Below are 21,140 nucleotides of genomic sequence, written 5' to 3' on the forward strand. Positions count from 1 at the left end.
GGGGACACCCAATAAAGCCGAATGTTGGAAGAGTCAGAACATACAAGAGAGAATAATTCTTCACATAGCTCATAGTTAAACTGTGATAGCAGCCTTCTTCTGTTCAGCACATGGGAGGGCTTTGGAATGTGGACAACATCACGTCAGGTAAGGTCAGCCTTCAGTGACATCATTTCCTGCAAGCCACAACCTATGTTGAGTAAAGTTTGTGCAAGGTGGAAATGCATCAGGAGCTCATTGCAAGCTATCCGACGCCTCTCATTTCCCTAAACAGAATCTCCTGCCAATATGGAAAGCCCCCATTCCGCTTCCTCCCCACCATCTCTTTTTACGTCAGCTAGGTGAAAGAGATGTTCCCATTGTGCCACTGCTAAATAAGCAGCCAGCAGCCTTATTTCCCCTTGATTCGCACGCATAAAAATTCAAACAAAAACAAAAAAATCAAAAAGATGTGTGCTTTCCTCTTTTGTCCCATTACTTGTCAGTCTTGGTGCATAAATGTTCCACCACTTGCTGTTGTTTTTCTACCGGCTTCCTTTAAACTTCACATCCATTTGACATCATAGGTAGCTATGAAGGCCATTTCCTTCCCTCCCTGTTTTAAAACACCTTTTCTTCAAGAAGCATTCTCCGAGGAATTGGTAAATATTATAAACTTTTTTGAAAAGGCATTTAATTACCCACAGGGTGAGTTGCTACAACACACACACCCGTCCCTCCACAGTGGCGACTTCTTTTGTGCCAGATCTTGGCTGTAAGGAAAGAATTGTGTGAGTTTTTCTTAATTGCTGCTCACAAGCTGGCCGGGCTGCCTGCAGTCTTACCCGTTTTTGTTTGCTTGTTTGACTTGTTTGTCAGCCACAAATTGGCCTTGTCATTGTGACTGGATTATCGAGGTGTTTAAAGAAATCACGCTGGATTAAAGGATGCAGCAGGGAATGGCTCCAAAGTGATGGGCTAGTTCACAAGGCAAAAGCAATAGCTTGAGGGTGGGGGCAGAGCACATGCTTTGCATGCAGGAGGCTCCAGATTCAATCTCTGGCAACTCCAGTTAAAAGGACCAGGTAGCAGGTGGATTGAAGAGAATCTAGTGACCTGAGACCCTGGAGAGCAGCTGCCAGTTAGAACAGACAGTATGAGGCCACAGGGGAAAGTAGTTTGATCTGGTGCAAGGCAGCTTTGTTTTCTGGGGAGGGTGGTAGTGAGTCCCCTACACCTCACACTGCATGAAATGGATAATGCAGGGTTTTTTTTGGGGGGGGACCCTTGATGTGCAGTAGTCATGGGAAACGTCAGATCCAGGGGCCAAATGTGGCCTTTCCAGGCCCTTAGGAGTCTTCACAGACCATATCCACTCCCTGAGCCACAGCTCTCACCAGCCCTCTTCAGTGCCTTTGCACCCCTGGCTAGAATGGGTTATATCCAATGTTACTCCAAGGTAAAAGGTAAAGGACTCCTGGACAGTTAAGTCCAGTCAAAGGTGACTATGGGGTTGCGGCACTCATCTCGCTTCGGGCCAAGGGAGCTGGTGTTTGTCCACAGACAGCTTTCTGTGTCATGTGGTCAGCAAGACTAAACTGCTGCAGGTGCACAGCGCATGGAAACGCCGTTTACCTTCCCGCCAGAGTGGTACCTATTTATCTATTTGCACTGGTGTGCTTTTGAACTGCTAGGTTGGCAAGAGCTGGGACAGAGCAACGGGAGCTCACCTCATCGCGGAGATTTGAACTGCCAACCTTCTGACTGGCAAGCCCAAGAGGCTCAGTGGTTTAGACCACATTGAAATGTATGGTTATGACCAATTTACGAAATGTTGGGGAAATGGAATAAACTGCCATGTGAATGAAGCCTGGATTGGGCATCACCCATAATGGAATAAATGAAATAGTCCATTGCTTGATTAATTGCAAGCCATTCTTCCAGCTGTTAACTGGCTTATACTCACAACTTTCCCCCTTTTTTACTCAAAGTAAATATGCAAACTCATCTGAGGCACTTGCAAAAAGACTTTCCAGTGCAACCTTTGTTAGTGTTGTGAAGCAAAGAAGGTTTTCTTTCAAAATACAGACAAACCTGAATCCTATCCTATCGTTTCAGTACAAATGTTTCCTTATTGCTTTCATTAAGCACAGCTGTCCTTCTAGCAGCTGAGTTCCTCGCATTCAAACCATTTGTCCTATGCCAGCAGGTTTCTTTCATTTCCCCAACCTGCCAGTCTGCTAATATATATTTAAACATCATCAACAACAAGTCAACCTTCTAGCCAAACACCAATTATTTGAGATGAATTGTCGCGCAATTGACAATAGCACACTTGCTCAAATGAAGGGTGCCTGTCCCTGTAATAGAACCATTACATGCTCTTAGTAACAGTTGTTAAGAAATGAAAGGGAAACAGCAAAGAACTCGGTGTTGCCATCATGGTTTTTGAAACTCTGTGCATGCACAGGAACAATGCGCACAAAGCTCCTGGGCTTTCCAAACCCATCAACAGTCTTGATTTGACCAGGACACCCCAGAATTACAGAGGCCACCCCGTCTTCTGATTGGATGTCCCATTTTCGGTGCTGAGCTCTTGTGTGAGTCAGCTGGCTCCTGTAACAGCTCAATACTGAAAGATGCTCATCTTTTAAAGCAGTATCATACCGCTTCAACAGTCATAGCTGAATCCCAAGAACTGTAGTTTGTTAAGAGTGCTGAGAATTGTTAGGTGACCCCAATCCCTTATAGAGCAAAAACCTAATTAATTTGGGACCAGTTCTAGGGTGTAGCGGCCCAGGGTGGGTTAGTCTGACTGGGGGGTCTTGGGTCTGAGCCACAGGGTGGATTGGGTGGGGATGACCGTAATATTTGGCCCAACTGTGGATTTGAAGGGCTTTCTCTCCCTCTCTCTCTCTCTCTCTCTCTCTCTCTCTCTCTCTCTCTCTCTCTCTCTCATCAACCAATACGGCTACATTTGCTTTTTTACGTTCTGGGCATGTAGAAGTAAATACCACAGAGCAAGAGGAAAGAACTGGAGCTCAGTAGTGGAGCATATTTCATTGCCTGCAGAAGATTCCATATTTAATTCCTGGAATCTGCAGCTGAAAATATCAGGTAACAGGCGATCTGCAAGACCCCTTCCTGAGACCCTGGGAAGCTACTGCCTATCAAGGTAGGGAATACTGGGCTAGATAGATGACTATTCTGACCTGGTGTAAAACAGCTTCAAAGGGTGCCTTAATATATATTTTTTGTTGTTTAATTCAGAAAAACAGTATGCATGGTCCACCAGCCTTTGGGGACTTACTTGGCGTTTTGGCTTACTAGGGTGGGCATTGGCCTTGCTTTACAGAGGACAGCTCTGAAGAGCTGTGTGGTTGAAGTCCAGTTCAAAGTTGAAGAATCCTAAGAAGGGAGAGCAGGATTTCTATTTAACTCGTAGCCCTTATTTCTAAATTTGCATCTCTCTTGATATAAATGAGAGTGTACAATTTCCATGCAGGTCTGTTTCTCCCCCTCCTCCTCTTTATTTGCTTTGCATTTTCTCTTTTGGGGGGACGATGCTTAAGTGACCACCCTCCAGCCTATGTGAATGGTCCTCCCCAGCAGGAGTTGAAACATGTATGACAAAACAGGTCAGATGTTTTGCAAACCATCCCATCTTCCACTTCCCTCTTCTGAAGCATGATATTCATAGCTCATGTTCATGCCTGTCGTAAATGTGTCCAGCGTGAAAACTGAAGTCCGCAGCACATTCTCTGCTTACGCCTAGAGTGTTGGCTGAAGGTAAAATTTACCCAATGTCAAAGGCGAGTATTTAATGTAGCTTTCAGCTGCTAATACACTGTTAAATATTTGAGAAGGATGAACTGCTGTGTAAGCTCAACATCAGCAGCTTGCTCGCCTGTGATTACCATCATACTAGGTTTGCCAGATGTCCCTTAGTTTCAAAAGATATTCCAAGGCACCATTACCTCCGTGGATATAGCAAATGCTTCTTATTTCAAAGCATGGGAGCTTAGCGCTGGCATGCATTTGGTCCCAGGAATCCTGCCCTGAGTACTTGAGTGTAAAACATACCCTTTAAGATTTGCTGAATCCAAAGATCAAATGATGTCTGCATTTGATGCCCTGTGTTATGTAATTCCAATATTTAATGATGATGATGATTATGATGATGCTTTGCCCTCCCTTCATCCGAAGGTCCCAGGGCAGTTTACAACATTAAAACATAATTTTTAAAACAGTTTAAAACAATTTGCAATCACACAAAAATTAATGATGATGAGTCATACTAATCATATTTCTTACCTTTCATGAGAAGGTGCCAGATCAGGTTACAGCAGATAAAACCATGATACTATTAAAACAATAACAACAACCCCATCCATAACCTCAGAATCAGTTGTGTCCAACACATTACTGAGAAAACACTGAAATAAATTCTTCAGTTTTGAAAGGCCAGGGTAAAGAGGTACAGTGGTACCTCGGGTTAGGAACTTAATTCATTCTGGAGGTCCGTTCTTAACCTGAAACTGTTCTTAACCTGAGGTACCACTTTAGCTAATAGGGCCTCCCGCTGCCGCTGTGCCGCCGCCGCGCGATTTCTGTTCTCATCCTGAAGCAAAGTTCTTAACCCGAGGTACTATTTCTGGGTTAGCGGAGGGAATCTGTAACCTGAAGCGTCTGTAACCTGAAGCGTCTGTAACCCGAGGTACCACTGTACATCTTCAGCAATGGTTGGAAGCAGTAACAAGATGTTGCTGGATGCCCCTGTGTGGGGAGTGAGTTCCACATTCTTGGTGCCATCACAAAGAAGGTCCTCTCATGAGCTACCATCGCCCAAACCTCTGAGAGCAGAAGAACCACCAAAAGGTCTTCCTTCACTGATCTTAATCCCTGGGTTGGTCTACAAGGAAATAAGCACTCTTTCAGATATTTGAGGCCCAAGTCTTTTAGGGCTTTACACATTGAAGTGAGCATCTTGAATTCTGCTGCAGAACAGGTGCTACGGACATTCTGGCATCTGTTTCCAACAACAACCATGTTGCTCATTCTGAACCAGTTGCAGTTTTTGAACCACTTTCAAGGACAGGTGCATGAGGAGAGCACCTTGGTGAACACAGGACAATGAGGCCCAGCATGTGCCTGTTGGTTTCACATACTAAGGTTTATGTAGCAAGGAGGGAGCGTGTCCTTTCACTCCATTGCTACATGGCCAAAGACTGCAGCTGTAAACATGTCCAGGTGAAGTGAGGGATTTAAGCCTTTCATATCACTTCAGCTCACTTTCCTAGACTCCTATGATTTGATTAATTTGTTTGATTGGTTGAAGTTCTTCTAGCTTGCTATATTTAATAAATACAAACATTTATACAGTGGTAAAGAGTTTCAGACTAAGACCTAGGAGACCAGGGTAAAAATCCTCACCTCATTGCCTCTCAACCTAACCTACCTTACAGGATTGTTGTGGAACCATGCCTTGAGGTCCTTGTGGAACCATACCTTGAGGTCCTTGCAGAAAACGTTGTTATATAAATGCAATAAATATAAATTGAGTCATAAGTCTTCTTTATAGATGTGTTAGATTTAATAACATGTGTGTGTATGTGTGTCTATAACTACACATTTTTTATAAAGAAAGAGAAACATTTACAGTATATTGATATACAGTGGTACCTCGGGTAACATATGCTTCAGGTTATATACACGTCAGGTTACAGACTCCGCTAACCCAGAAATAGTACCTTGGGTTAAGAACTTTGCTTCAGGATGAGAACAGAAATAGTGTGGTGGCGGCAGTGGCAGCAGCAGGAGGCCCCATTAGCTAAAGTGGTGCTTCAGGTTAAGAACGGACCTCCGGAACGAATTAAGTTCTTAACCCGAGGTACCACTGTATTAAAAAAAAGATGCATGGGGGGGGCAGTCATATGACATTCCAAGCTGGACCACTTCGCTACTGCTAATTGCCCACTATTCCCCAAAGCAAACCATGTTAGGATCTCGTTCAGCACAAAAGCGACAACTTTATGTCATGTGAAAGGGATGTCTTTGCTCTCATGATCTCTTTGCAGAAATTATTTGCTTTCCTCCTGGCCATACAAATGGAATCAGGTTGGGGGGGAGAGAGAGAGAGGTAGAAAGACTGCCCTACTTCGCCGTAACATCATTTTTATATCTCCACTTCCTTCCCCCGCAGTCTCATTTTCAGATAATGAGAGTGACAACTAAGTACACAAACACACCTCGTTTTGCTGTTTTCCTTTCTCCCTCTTCCAACAAAAAAACTCTCCTCCGCTGACAACTTGCTTTTATCTGGCACAGTCAGAGCTGGTGATGGACTCCTCGACACAAAGCAAAGAGAGAAGCTGTCGTGCCAAACCCATCCAAATAAATATAAACAACTCAGCGAGGGGAAGAGACTTAAGGCCCCCACCCACGTGTGTGTGTGTGTGTGTGTGTGTGTGTGTGTGTGCCTGTGTGTGTGTGGCTGATATCTCATAATTGGGAAACTCTGTTGCTGATTTCCTCTGGATTCCCAACTGTGAAGGCTGAGGGTGGGCAGATCAGTCAGCTTCCAGTCCACATCTCTTTCACGTGCATTAGTTCATCCGTCAATACTGGCCGCTCCCAGACAACCTGCTTATTCAACATCCATCCTGATCTGTTTGCACAAAATTTGCAGGTAGTTTAGACAACCCTGACTGTTTACTAGGGCTGAGCATAACCCCTGCCACGACCTGATCTGGGGGCCCCGATCCCCACCTCGGTTTGGATCCAGCCCCAAATCAATCCAGAGTTGGGGCTAATGTTTAATTAGGGGTTTTACAACTCCAGTGGGACGTATGTTTGAAGAGAGGCAGGGGGAGAAGGAGGCTGTGTCCCTCCTCACTACCACCTCCCCAATTGAGAGCAGGAGGTTATTTCATGTAGGAGACCCTTTTGGTACTGGACCCTGAAGAGCACCCTGCAACCTACAGGATTAAACCAACTAGCTGGTGGGCAGATGATTCAACCCTGATAGGGTGTGCTTTGCAAGCACGTTAACTGTGGAGAAGGCAATTGTGGATCGAGGGCCCGACCCCCGCTATGTGAAATAAACACACAAGGACACGTGATATAAGGTTAATGGGCAAGAAAAGGCCACAACTTTATTGATTACAGCAGTGAAAAGGTATTGGCTTAGGCATTGGATGACTATAGGAGGTGGGTTTATTCACCAGTAGGTGGAGCCTGTTGATGCTAATCCAACTATAGGCTCACCCCTGATGTCACCGAGGGTCGTGCCATGGCCTCCCGCCAAGCAGGCATCGGACGGAATACACGACCGCCAGATTCCTTTAACGGAATAACCCACGGTAGATAGCATAGGCGATGGCCACACCTAGCCCTTGACACACATGAATCCAATGCCTAACCTACCCACCAATACCACAAAAGTTGTGACGATTGCTACGAGGTAGGCGAAAAAACCAAAAAGCCTAATGCCAAATGGAAAAATTCCTACCAGGCCCCCCAAACAACCGGGGCGACCAACCTAAGGTCCATAGCAAGGCCAAAAAACCTAGACCCTGAGCTAAATGGGAGTGGAGGGTGGGTGACTCGCTGCGGGACGACAACGACTGAGGAGGAGGTGGAGCTGGAGCCGCAGCATTAAGCTGCCAAACACCCCCCCCCGGAGACACCTGGTTGGCTGCCTCCGGTGAGGAGGGGCGGGGGCTAAGGCCCCCGGCCAGGGGCGGAGCTCGGGCTCCCGCCCACAACCACTCCCCTCTCTTCCAGGGAGGAGAGTCTTTGCAAAACTGATCTTTGCAACCTTCCTGCCCAATAGCCCGGCCCCAGACAGTCGTGGATCACTTTGGGCGGGCCAGGCCACCCACAGCTGTCTTGATCGGATTTGGCACCTAGACTAAACGTCTTTCCTTCCGCAGTGTTGGATGGCAGGTTGAGAGGAGTTCCGTACCAGGACAGATTTTGCTCGTGTGCTCAAGACATCTATTCTATAAAACATATTTTGCTGCACTGTGCGAAATACAAGCAAGCCAGGGCTGAACTGATATTACCCTTGCTGGTACCTTTCCCGGGAAAATCAGAGGCTCACTATGTCATGTTCCTATTGGAAGACCGGAAAAACGCTAGAACATTAGCAGTGGTGAAGTTTTTATCGGTGGTTGCAAGAACCAATGATCCCTATCTTTAAGTCTGAACAAAATGCTTATTTAACCTGGAGGTAAGGTAAAGGTAAAGGTAAAGGTACCCCTGCCTGTACGGGCCAGTCTTGGCAGACTCTAGGGTTGTGCGCTCATCTCACTCTATAGGCTGGGAGCCAGCGCTGTCCGCAGACAGTTCCGGGTCACGTGGCCAGCGTGACAAAGCTGCATCTGGCGAGCCAGCGCAGCACATGGAACGTCGTTTACCTTCCCGCTGGTAAGCGGTCCCTATTTATCTACTTGCACCCGAGGGTGCTTTCGAACTGCTAGGTTGGCAGGCGCTGGGACCGAACGACGGGAGCGCACCCCGCCGCGGGGATTCGAACCACCGACCTTTCGATCGGCAAGTCCTAGGCGCTGAGGCTTTAACCCACAGCGCCACCCGTGTCCAACCTGGAGGTAGACTGTCTGAATTGTGCATTGCTTTGTAACGATTTGTTGGGTCTCTGGGCCGTAATAAAGATTGATTGATTGGTTGATTGGTTGATTGATTGATTGATTGATTTGGCACCAGCCTGGATCTCTGCCCCTCCCCCTGACCATCCCATTTTAGTCCAGGCACAGCTCTCCTATTTACTCCATAGCCACCTGCATTGCATAGCCCTGCATTGCAGGGGTGGACTAGATGAGTCTTGGGTCCATTTCAACACTATGATTCCATGTTTCGGATCTGTTTGCTTGGGGGTTACATTATGCACCGAGCAGCCATCATCATACACTTTCTAGTGCATTTCCCCATTATTTTCCTTACAGTAAAATGTCTGATTTGAGGGAGAAGGTTTGTTGCGTGGCTATTCCCTCCCCCTCCCACAGATGGAGTAAATAAAGACACAGGACACCAGAATTTAGGTTAATGGGCGAAAAATGGCCACAACTTTATTGATTACAGGAAAGAGCGGTATTGGCTTAGGCATTGGCCCTAACAGACTATCCGGTTCTAACCGGGAAGGGTTAAACACCAGCAGGGGGAGCCCCCGAGATGCACATCCCTAGGCGCTCCCCGAGGGGTTACCGCTCGGGAGCGCGCTTTAGGCCCTAGCCTCCGTAGGTTTCGGACGAGGCGACGCCCCTCGGAGTCCTTTAACGAACTACCCTTCAAGAAGTGGGGGAGGTGATGGCGTTCCTCCCCCCCGATCTCATTTGCATAACAATACCCCAGCCAATGCCTAACCGCCAAGACCAAGAAGTTGTGACGTTTGCTACGAGGTAGGCGAAAAAACCAAGTGGCTTCAAAATTCCAGCCAATTAGCCAAATGGAAAAACTCCTACCAGGCCCCTTGCGGCGACCAGCCAAAGCCCATAGCAAAGTCTGAATGCTAAACCTAAAGGGCGGGTGGGTGGGAAAACACAGCTGCTGCGAAGGAGGAAAAGGGGCGAGCCAAGGGCTGCCCCGACCTTAAGTGCCCCTAGGTCGGCCCGCCCCTGCTGCCAGCCGATTGGCTGAGGCTGCAGGAGATGAATAATAAAAGGGAATCCCTGGTTCCCGCGGGGCTGGCACCAGCCCCGCGAGAGTGCGTGTGGGCGGGGTCATGAGCCCGCAACACCCCCCCCTCCTAAATTCGGGAGTGGCTTTGTGCAAGAACCCCAAATCACTTTAATTGTTCAAGATGAAGTTGCCAGTGTGTGGATGGTTCTCATACAAAAGTAGGTGGTCTAGAAATACCTTTCATTTCATTTTCTACACCAATCTGTGATTATTATTATTTTTAAATGCACAAACGGAATTTTAAATTTTAATGTATTTTATGCAAAATAAACAGTTGCAGGGTTGGTGTTGTTTTTTACCCAAAGTACATATTTTATAAGCATTTTATCCTTGGCACTCTGGAAACATATGTGCACTTTTTTTTTTAAGCAGAGTCTCCTCAGTCAATGAGGAGTCGGTACATTTTGGATAGCAACTTAGTTTTGTTATTTAACAGATCTCTTTCCAGCTTTGAGGGTTCCATGGCAAAACCATTTTTTAAAAATCTTGTTTAAAGGTCTCCAAAATTTGGAGAAGTGCAAAAACTGATTCCAATCTGCCTCTTGGTCCAGAAATTGCAGATTGGTGGCATTTGGGACTGCCAATCCCAGCTTCCGAGAACAGTTTGTGGCTTTCTCCCCCGTTTTTCACCTGTTGCCTTACGTGCCTTTGGGAGCTGAGTCAGCATCTTCAGGCTTCTGAAACAGCCACACCACATTCCTGCCAGCCTGCGCATGGTAACACCCAGCTGTGTCAGAGCTGGTGGGTCACAGCCATCAGGTAGGTCTCTGGCTTCTTTTCAACATACAGCTCTCGAAAACCTTCAGAAACCTGTTGCTCTTTGTAACCCCTAAATCCTGACTCATGCCTCTACACTTCGGGGATACATGTGCAAAGGTCCTCTTCCTGTTGCCCCCATCAGCCAGTGGTCCCAGGATGCTTCAGGGTATATGAAATGCCAAATCCATCTCCTTGAATGGAACCTGGAAACAAAATGAAAGCCAATGGATTTGGTACAAAATTTCCCTAATAAGGGAGACACTAAAGCAGGGGTGGGGGACCTGTAGCCCTCCAAATGTTCCTAGACTACAACTCCCATCGTCCCTGGGCATTGCCCATGCTAGCTGTGGCTGATGGGAGTTGGAGTCCAAAACGTTTGGAAGGCCACACGTTCCCCACTGCTGCTGTGTGGCAACCCACCTCCTGTGGCCTGCATGGGTCTGTAAAAACATCTGATGGATGTTATTCATTACATTTTTCTTCTGCATGGTTTTTCCTCTCTCAATATTTTATCTCCATGATAGACCTGTGAGGTAGGTCTACACTGAGAGATAATGAGTAACCCAAGGTCATCTAGTTAGCTTTGTGGTTGTATGCAGATTTCAACCTGGACTTGCCTAGTCTATCACCGTAACCCAGGGATGGGGAATCTGTGTTCTCCATATGTTCTTGAGTTACAGCTACATCCCTGGCCATTTTCCATGCTGGCTGGGGCTGATGAAAACTGGAATTCCAAAAACATCTGGAGGAGGGCCAGATTTTCCACATTCTTAGCAGCCAACATGGTACTCTCCAGATGTTGTGGACTACAGCTCCCATCATCCCTCACCACTGCCCGTTCTGACTCGTGCTGGTGGGAATTGTAGTCCAGAAAGCTAGGGGAACACCATGTTGACTACGCCTGCTTTATGTCTGCTACCAGACCCAAGGAACAGTCTCACTAACCCTGTGAATGCATTGTGGTATGTGTGCACCTGCTGAGCACAACTGGCTGCACACAGTGATTCACATCTGCCATCTTTAAAAGCAGCAGGACTATTAACACTGCTACCATGGGTTGATTAAGGATATGTTGTCAGAGCCGAGCCTTGTTCTCTGCATAATGCAGCCATGCAATCTAATTGCTGGTATGGAACAAATTGATTTACAGCAGGAGGTGGGGGATAATCTTCCTTCCGTCTCTTTTTTGTTGATAGGAAACTCAAAGCAAAATGAATCTGAAAAGGGACACTGACACACTCTGCTTCACAAGAGTCAGCGGTGGTGTTTTCCTCCCCCAGAGAATGTCAGGTAAATCATGTTGCAGAAAGAAACAGTAGGAACCAAAGGTGACAAGGTTGTCCAGCTTAGGTCTGAAATTACCCATCATGCAAACAGAGCCGTTTTAAGTTCATAACCCAGTTTTTTAAGTTTGAGGTGGTTAGCTTCTCCATAAGGGCCATATTCCACAGTCTATTCCAACATGTTGCTAGAGTTACATTGGCACCTGTTCTCCAATATTGTGATATTATATTTCTAGTTGCAGATATGCAGCTCAGTGGGCCCTCAAACAATAAAACTGTATGGTCACCTGTAAATATATTTAATAGGTCTATAAAAAGGTAAAGGGACCCTGACCGTTCGGTCCAGTTGCGGACGACTCTGGGGTTGCGGCGCTCATCTCGCTTTACTGGCCGAGGGAGCCGGCGTACAGCTTCCGGGTCATGTGGCCAGCATGACTAAGCCGCTTCTGGAGAACCAGAGCAGCACACAGAAATGCCGTTTACGTTCCCATTGGAGCGGTACCTGTTTATCTACTTGCACTTTGACATGCTTTTGAACTGCTAGGTTGGCAGGAGCAGGGACCAAGCAACATGAGCTCACCCCATCGCAGGGATTCGAACCGCAGACCTTCTGATTGGGAAGCCCTAGGCTCTGTGGTTTAACTCACAGTGCCACCCGAAAGGTCTATAATGTGTGTGTGTGTGTGTGTGTGTGTGTGTGTGTGTGTATAGTATATATATACAATGGTACCTCGGGTTAAGTACTTAATTCGTTCTGGAGGTCCGTTCTTAACCTGAAACTGTTCTTAACCTGAAGCATCACTTTAGCTAATGGGGCCTCCCACTGCCTCTGTGCCGCCAGAGCATGATTTCTGTTCTCACCCTGAAGCAAAGTTCTTAACTTGAAGCACTATTTCTGGGTTAGTGGAGTCTGTAACCTGAAGCGTATGTAACCCGAGGTACCACTGCATAGTACACACACACACACACACACACACACACACACACACACACTATAGGTCTATAGTCTTGAGCTAATGGAGAAAGGATATAAGAAATCAGATGAAAAGTTAACAGATGGGCCTTTAGTCTGAACCACCAGGGCTTTTCTTATTTCTAGTTCCAACAAGCACTGACATTGGGAAACTCTTTCTTGACACTACAGAAAGCCACTGCAGCTCTGTTGAAAAGAACCAGCTTTCCATGCAGAACATCCTAACTTCAATCCTTGACCTCTCCAGTTTGAAAAACCTCTCTTCCTCTTGCCAAGAGCCATTGTCGACCAGTCAACAATGGGCATAGAGCATGTTGTTCTCTAGATAGGGGTGGAAGAGGAATCTGTTCTCTTCTTTTCTCACAGTGGACCAACTTGATTTAATGTTTTGAACTTGTTCAAGGATCAGGACACAAGTCTCAGTTGGCTACCACACTTCTCCAGATGCAGTTTCAGTCCCACAAAGTGGGCACCAAAATATGTATTTCATGTCAAAATGTGACTTTTGGGGCTAAGTTAATGCATCGAACACTTGCATCTTTTACGGAGACAGTTCATATTAAATTTGTACAATTTACATGCTGGTGTTTAATGTGTTCTTTCAGAAAGCGCATGGAAAAGCAAGATGGAACAGACCCGTGATTGACCACCAGTGAAACTGATACAGAATAGCCCATTCTTTGCTACCTCCAAATGTTGTTGGACTACAATGCCCATCTCCCTTGACCTTTGGTCCTGATGGCTGGGGCTGATGGAAGTTGTAGTCTACAATAACTGGAGGGCTACATGTTGACTACCCTTGGAGTAGGACAACCCCCCCCCAAGCTAGATGGGCAAGTATTTTTAACTGATGTAGGGCGGTTCTCAAGGTTTCTCACATGGTATCCGTTCTGCACTATTGTGCACAAAAGGTTGCCTCCATATTGAGATGAGGGAGAAATTTTATTCAGTTAACATCTAAAATCACTTCCTGCAAATGTCAACTTTCTGAAACAATACATAAACTGGGGGGAAAATCCTTCAAAATTTGCACTTCTCTGAGTTTTGCAATGCAGTTCACCAGTCAAGTAACTTGTACAAAAATGCATGTACTAAGGTAAAGTGTGGATGCAAAAATCATATAGCTGTGAAGATAGCATACAAATATGTTTTATAGCAGGGAAAATATAAATGTTATGGGAAATAGGTTTTGCAAAGATGTTTTTATTAGGCAAAACTGCATACAACTATGTGTCTATGAGGAGAAATTTACACTAAAATGTCAATGAATTTTCACGAAGCCTTTATGCAAAGCAATGTGCAAATGTGGAGAACTCAGCTTATGACTGGAAAATATTGTTACCAGCTTTGAAAGGTGTGTGTTTGTTTGTTCTAGCTCAATGAAGGAGAAAACCTCGCAAGACTTGCTCTCAAAGGAAGGCATTCTGCTTTCCCATCCTACAACCATTGTGGGCTTCATCAGTTGCCACCTGGGGATCAGTAAAATTTTTGGGGTGCACATTGAATAGCTTTTGGGTTCACCTTTTCCAACCTACATCACACTGCTTATAATTTGATTGTCTTATGCTGGGCTTCAGTTTTATTTTGACTGTCTTTTTCATTTGGCATTTAGGACAGGCAGGTAAGCGACTTACAGCACAATAAGCTTCCTGATACATGTTCACTTCAGTAATCACCCCCTTGTGTTGACTGGCTGTGGAGGACTACTGGTTTGGTGCTCTCAGGGGAGATGATCTGGGCTGGTTTGGCCCTCAATTCCATCATCCAAGTCATTTATAAATATGTTGAACAACAACAAGCCCAGGACAGAATCCTGCGGCACCTCACTCCAAGATGATGAGGAACCATTATTTCCATCAGTCAACCAGCTACTAATCCACCTAACTGTTACCTCATCCACCCCACATTTTACCAGCTTCTCAGCAAGAATGTCATGGGGGACTTCATCAAAAGCCTGACTGACTTCTGAAAGTCCAGATGTGCATCTGATTAAACTCAGCTTTCCCTTGCCTCTATATAATGAAACCCAAGAGGACATGATCACTCCCTCCCAAGGCTACCAGTACATCCACTTCATTGATCAGTTGCTCCCTGTTGGTGAGGACCAGGATGTTCTGATTCAACCTGCCCAAGCTCATTAGATGTGATTGTCATGAGTTCTTCCTTGTTACATTTTAATAAATATAACCTTTGGCCAATTCCTATCATCTAAAGTCTTAGGGACGCGGGTGGCGCCGTGGGACGCGGGTGGTGCTGTGGGTTAAACCACAGAGCCTAGGACTTGCCGATCAGAAAGTCGCGGTTCGAATCCCTGCACCAGGGTGAGCTCCCATTGTTCAGTCCCTGCTCCTGCCAACCTAGCAGTTCAAAAGCATGTCAAAGTGCAAGTAGATAAATAGGTACCGCTCCGGTGGGAAGGTAAATGGCATTTCCGTGTTCTGCTCCGGTTCACCAGAAGCAGCTTAGTCATGCTGGCCACATGACCCGGAAGATGTACGCCGGCTCCCTTGGCCAATAAAGCAAGATGAGCGCCGCAACCCCAGAGTCAGTCACGACTAGACCTAATGGTCAGGGTCCCTTTACCTTTACCTTAAAGTCTTCATGAGGAACTAAAATCGACAGATTTGCCCATCCTCACCTCCATATGGAGCATCTCTTCCAAAGGATTAAACCATGGGTAGGCAAACTAAGGCCCGGGGGCCGGATCTGCCCAATCGCCTTCTAAATCCGACCCGCAGACGGTCCGGGAATCAGCGTGTTTTTACATGAGTAGAATGTGTCCTTTTATTTAAAATGGATCTCTGGGTTATTTGTGGGGCATAGGAATTGGTTCATATATTTTTTTTCAAAATATAGTCCAGCCCCCCACAAGGTCTGAGGGGCAGTGGACCGGCCCCCTGCTGAAAAAGTTTGCTGACCCCTGGATTAAACACTGAGGGAATCAGAAGTGTGTGTTGTCTGAATGGGATTTGTCTGTGGAAAGGCACGCTGTCTCCTGGCCACTCACCGGTGTGCCAAGCTTAGCAAATCACAGAAATGCCGCATGTCATTTCCCAAACCTTCCTTGGCAGTGGAGGGGAGAAGAAAGCCCTCCGGCAGAGTGGTTTGGTCATTTTATAGCCTGAAGGAAGAATGGATCTCCGATATATAATGTCATTTGGCTTTAACATTCTTAAAAGAGTGACACTGGGAGCACAATGGAGATAAAAGTGTCATACCTGTCTGGCAAGAGAGACTGAAAACTCATTTCCCACTGATAAGTCATTCATTATTACACTGGACAAACAACTCTTCCAAGAAATTCATGTCAGGCAGCTCAGCACGCTAACTATCCGGGAGTTCCCTCAGGAGATGGCCTGTAAAAAGAACTCTATCCGAGCATTTACTGCGGGACTTGGAGAAGGTGAACTTACATCGACCTCTACCACTTTCGTATTTTCTCTTCTCTGGTAAACTCTAATAGCCTTTTACAGCAGTCAGCTGCCTCGCAAAGGAAAGGCCTTCTGAGTGGGCAGAGTTCTAAAGGGCCAAGTTCTAAAGAGAGCAGCCACAGCCTTGGATGGGGCTTCAGCAAGACCTCTGTGAGAACCACAGACGAAGCCAGCTGCCAAGATGCTAATGTGTACAAGGGGGCATAGCAGGAAAGAGGTCCTTTGCATCTCCCTAATTGCTGTTGTACTTAAAAGTTGTTTACCCTGCCCTAGCTGTGGGAAGAGACGGGGTATAAATAAAATTTTATTATTATTATTATTATTATTATTATTATTATTATTATTATTATTATTAGCTGTACTGAGGCTCAGTGCAGAGAATAATGCTCTCCTCTTGGCATACAGGATGGGGAATGCAGGAGAGTGTATCTCCAATATTATTATCATTATTATTATTATCATCGTCATCATCATCATTATTATTATATTTTCAGACCACGATGGATGATATAATTGACTGCAGCAGCAGGGTAACTGGGGTTATAGAAATGGAAGAGACAAGCTTCAAGCCCCCACTGTAACATAAAGCACCCCCTAGTTAGCCTGCCCCACAGGGTTGCTGCAAGTCAACCAGAAAATTTGTTTTTTGGCTTTTTTGTTTTTTAAAAAAAGTTCAACAACTTTCGAGCTTTCTTTTAAAAACTCCAAAAATTTCAGTGGTTTCCTTAAGAAGCTCAACACTTTTGGAGTCTTCCTTAAAAATGCTCAACAACTTTCAGGGTGTCCTGGTTTTTACTTTGTTAAAATATGGCAACCCTAATGGAGGAAGACTCAACTGCAATGCCAACTGGCTTCTGTATGTGTCTTGGGGGAGGGTGCCATCGTGGCCTTTGCCTCAGGCCGCAAACATGAGCTAGCCTTGTCTGGAGGCATTAGGTCTCCATTGCCCTAAGCTCCTTGGAGGTTATAGTATGACAAAAACACTATAACACAGAAAGCTCTCATCAGTATGGGAAGCAGATCTCTGCAGAACCCTTTTGTTATCCACACAGCACCAACATCCATGATTTGCACAGTCTAATGTCTCTGCCTGAAAATACCTTGGTTGTTTTCCCTTTAGCTACCAGACATCACACTGAGATAACTTTGATAGAAAGAGGCATATATTAAAATTTTAGAATGTTGCTGGGCAAGACCCTGATGCTCTCATTAAGCGTGTGGCTAGTTTTATTCTTAATTAAGTTACCGGCAAGCTGAAGGGGAAGGAAGGGGGAAAACAACCCACATCCCATTAGCTCTATAAACTCTTTGAAACCTTTTGATGACAGCCTCTGGCCATTAATATTTCTCCACTCCTCCTCAACCCCCTTCGTTTTTCTCTTAGCATCTCAAAATTGAATCATGAGAGTCATGTCATCTGTAATTACTGGAGCCCATTACACAGACCGGGGTTGGGCGGCACTTAAAGAAATTGCTCCGGCGATTGGATATGTCAGCAAAGGCAACAACTTCAGCCAGGAGAACTCGCCACAAAGCTCATTGCCACGAATGCCACAAAGCGGAATCTTTTTTTGAAAAGGTAAGTTGCATGGCGAGTTCCTGCCCCCTCCCAGGAAGAAATAAAGACACAGGACACCATGAATTAAGGTTAATGGGTGAAATAGGCCACAACTTTATTGATTACAGGAATGAGAGGTATTGGCTTAGGCACTGGCCCTATCGACTAGCCAGCTTCAGCCCGATTGCATGAAGACCGGCAAGGGTTAACCACCAGTAGGGGGAGTCCTGCTGATGCACGTCAACTAGGAACTCCCCCGGAGTCACCACTTGGGGGCGTGCCTTGGGCCCACACCTCCATAGGTTTCGGACAGGGCAACGCCCCCAGGAGTCCTTTATCGGACCACCCTTTTCTGCGGGGGGGGGGAAGCGATGGCGCTTCCCTCCCCCCCTCACATACGCTTAACCCTCCCTTGTCAATGCCTAACCGCCAATGCCGAGGAGTTGTGACGAGCTGCTACGAGGTAGGCGAAAACCAAATCGGCTGTATATGCCAATTACCAATTGGGAAAAATTCCTACCAGGCCCCGAGGCGACCGACCGAAGTCCATAGCAAGTCAGGGAGCCTGCCTAAAGGGAGGGAGGGTGGTCAACAGAAACAGCTGGCTGGTGGAGAGGATGACGCAGCCGAGGATTCCCCTACTCTCGCGGGGGCTGGGAACAGCCCCTGCGCATTTGGGGTGGGCGTGAAGCCCACAACCCCACCTCCTCCCAAGCTCAGAAGTGGCTTTCTACAGAAGTGAAAGGAGAGTAAGTGTTGCCGCAAGAGGAGAAACCATGCACACAAATCCACAGCTATTTTTTGCATGGTCAGGAGAGGATCAGCTGCCTGTGTCAAAATAGTATGAGGGACCAGCTGGGCTAGGGATGAGGAACCTGCAGCCCTCCAAAATGGTGTTGGACTTCAGTTCCCAACAGCCCCAGCCAGCTGGGCCAGTGGTCAAGAAAGATGGGAGCAGCATCTGGAAGGACACAGATTCCCCATCCCTAGTTGAGACTGTTCCTGTATCATCAGCAACAACAGCAACATGGAGGCTGCAGTTCTTTAGAAAGGTTTATTATTATTATTATTATTATTATTATTATTATTATTATCATCATCATCATCACCATCACCATCACCATCACCATCCTCATCATCATCATATACCACCCTTTATCCATGGACTTAAGGGTGGTTTACAACATAAAACTACAATATAAAAACCGCAAAATGCCTAATAAAAATAAGAATCACAAACCAATAAACCCCCTTCCCCCAAAATTTACAAATAAAGAGAGGAAAATAAATACATTAATATTAATCCGAATATACTTTGTACATAAGCTACATAAATTACAGAAACATAAATAGTGGCTGTTTAATATTAAATGTGTTTGTGGGCGGGGAAATTATTCCTTTTTTGCCATATTTTAAAAAGCTTTTTTTTTTTTGCAAGATCTAAAAGAAGAAGAAGTAGGTTTTGAGCTATTTTTAAGGAAATTCACCAAAATCTATACTTTTGGCATGGGTTGCAATATGTCCGGATTTTCGAGGATATTTATGGCAACCCTAGTTTAAATTATTTATTTGTGCTTTTATCTCATGTTTTTATCTTGTGAACTGCCCTGAGATCTTTTAATGAAGGGCAGTATATAAATCTAAGAAATAAATGAAAATAGAATAGTGATTTTGTTAACATGATTGATATTTTTTTACGTGATGAAAATAGTGCTTATTAAGCTTAAATGTCAAGGACACACACAGAGGCAAATATCATTCTTTGCTGGGGTAAGCCCTACTGAACTCACAGGGACTTACTTCTGAGTAGACATGTAGAGGATTGCACTATTACTTAATGTGCTTTCCTCCGCAAACTCCATCGCCCAGGCCATGCAAGAGCCTACAGTAGCTCCTTCTCTAATGATGAAATCTCATTCAAGACTAGTATTGGGTGCTGACAAGTACTGAGAGCCCTGACCTGGCTGGGGATATTCAAGCTTCCTGCTCCTGGTCACCCCAGTCATCCAAAATAAAGTCTTGGCTCTTCCGGGGCTCAATTTGTTGGTCACACCAGTTTGACACAAATTGTGTGCAACCCCATAGAACCCCGACATTATCTTACATGTGTCATTTGGGTAAGCTTTCCATGCTTTTCTTTTTTTTACCTTATTCTGTCTACAGTGAATTGCAAGTGGCCTGTCATATTAAAAATAACAATAATGAAAAACCGCAAAGAATTCACACCCAAATAATATAAAACACTGTAGCAGGACTCTTGTGTTACATGCCTTGTCTTGCCCTCCTGGACTTTAAAATACAAATCTTTCAGCAGGAAAGTTTTATGTGTTTCTTTATGCAATTCATAACCTCTCATCACACTTACAGGCATACCTTTTCCAAGAATATCATGCATTGGGGATCTCACCCAGGAAAGCAATAAACCTTTCCATCTTTTATTTCACTCACATAACAGCAGCTGCAGGGTAAATTTGCAACCTTGTGTGCCATTACAAGATTTAAGGGCCAAATTGTCTGGTCTATTGCACCTGCATCTCTTCAGTTAAAATAATCCTTTTTCTTTGGACTTACATCACCAGCGAGACAGAAAGAATCCCAGTGACCAGCATCTCACCTAACATACAAGCAGCTACTATATTTTACTTTTAGACAAGCAGGAAAAATGATATCTGCTCAGACAAACATTATATACAGCCAATAGAAATTTATATCATCAGGGTTTAAGACATGCTGCAGAATGTGGCTGTTCAAAATGACTCTTTGGGTTTGCTTTCCAGGCCAATTTGCTTTCTGGGGCCATAGTGCAGTGGTAGAGCATCTGCATTGAGTGCAGAAGACCCCAGGTTTGACCACTGGCTTCTCCAAGTAAAGTAAAGGTAAAGGTAAAGGACCCCTGGATGGTTAAGTCCAGTCAAAGGCGACTATGGGGTTGCGGCACTCATCTCACTTTCAGGCCGAGGGAGCCGGTGTTTGTCTACAGACAGCTTTCCAGGTCATGTGGCCAGCAGGACTAAACCGCTTCTGGTGAAATGGGACACTGTGATGGAAAGCACAGAGAGCACAGAAATGCCGTTTACCTTCCTGCCACAGTGGTACCTATTTATCTATTTGCACTGGCGTGCTTTCGAACTGCTAGGTTGCCAGAAGTTGGGACTGGAGCTCACCCTGTTGTGGGGGTTCAAACCACTGGCCTTTGGGTCAGCAAGCCCAAGAGGCTCAGTGGTTTAGACCACAGTGCCACCCGTACCTCTTAGGCTTCTTCAAGTAGCACCTGCATGTCCACTGCTGGAAATTCAGGAGAGCCACTGCCAGTCAGTGTGGCCAATACTGAGTTCACTGGACAAATATTAGGCAGCTTCCTATATCCCATCATTTTACAGAGTTTTGCTGAAAGCTGGAGCTGAGTTCTTGTTAATAATGACACAGGAACACAGAAAGCTGAATTAACTGCTTAAAAG

The sequence above is a fragment of the Podarcis raffonei genome, chromosome 16, assembly GCF_027172205.1.
Source record: "Podarcis raffonei isolate rPodRaf1 chromosome 16, rPodRaf1.pri, whole genome shotgun sequence".
NCBI classification, from domain to species: domain Eukaryota; kingdom Metazoa; phylum Chordata; class Lepidosauria; order Squamata; family Lacertidae; genus Podarcis; species Podarcis raffonei.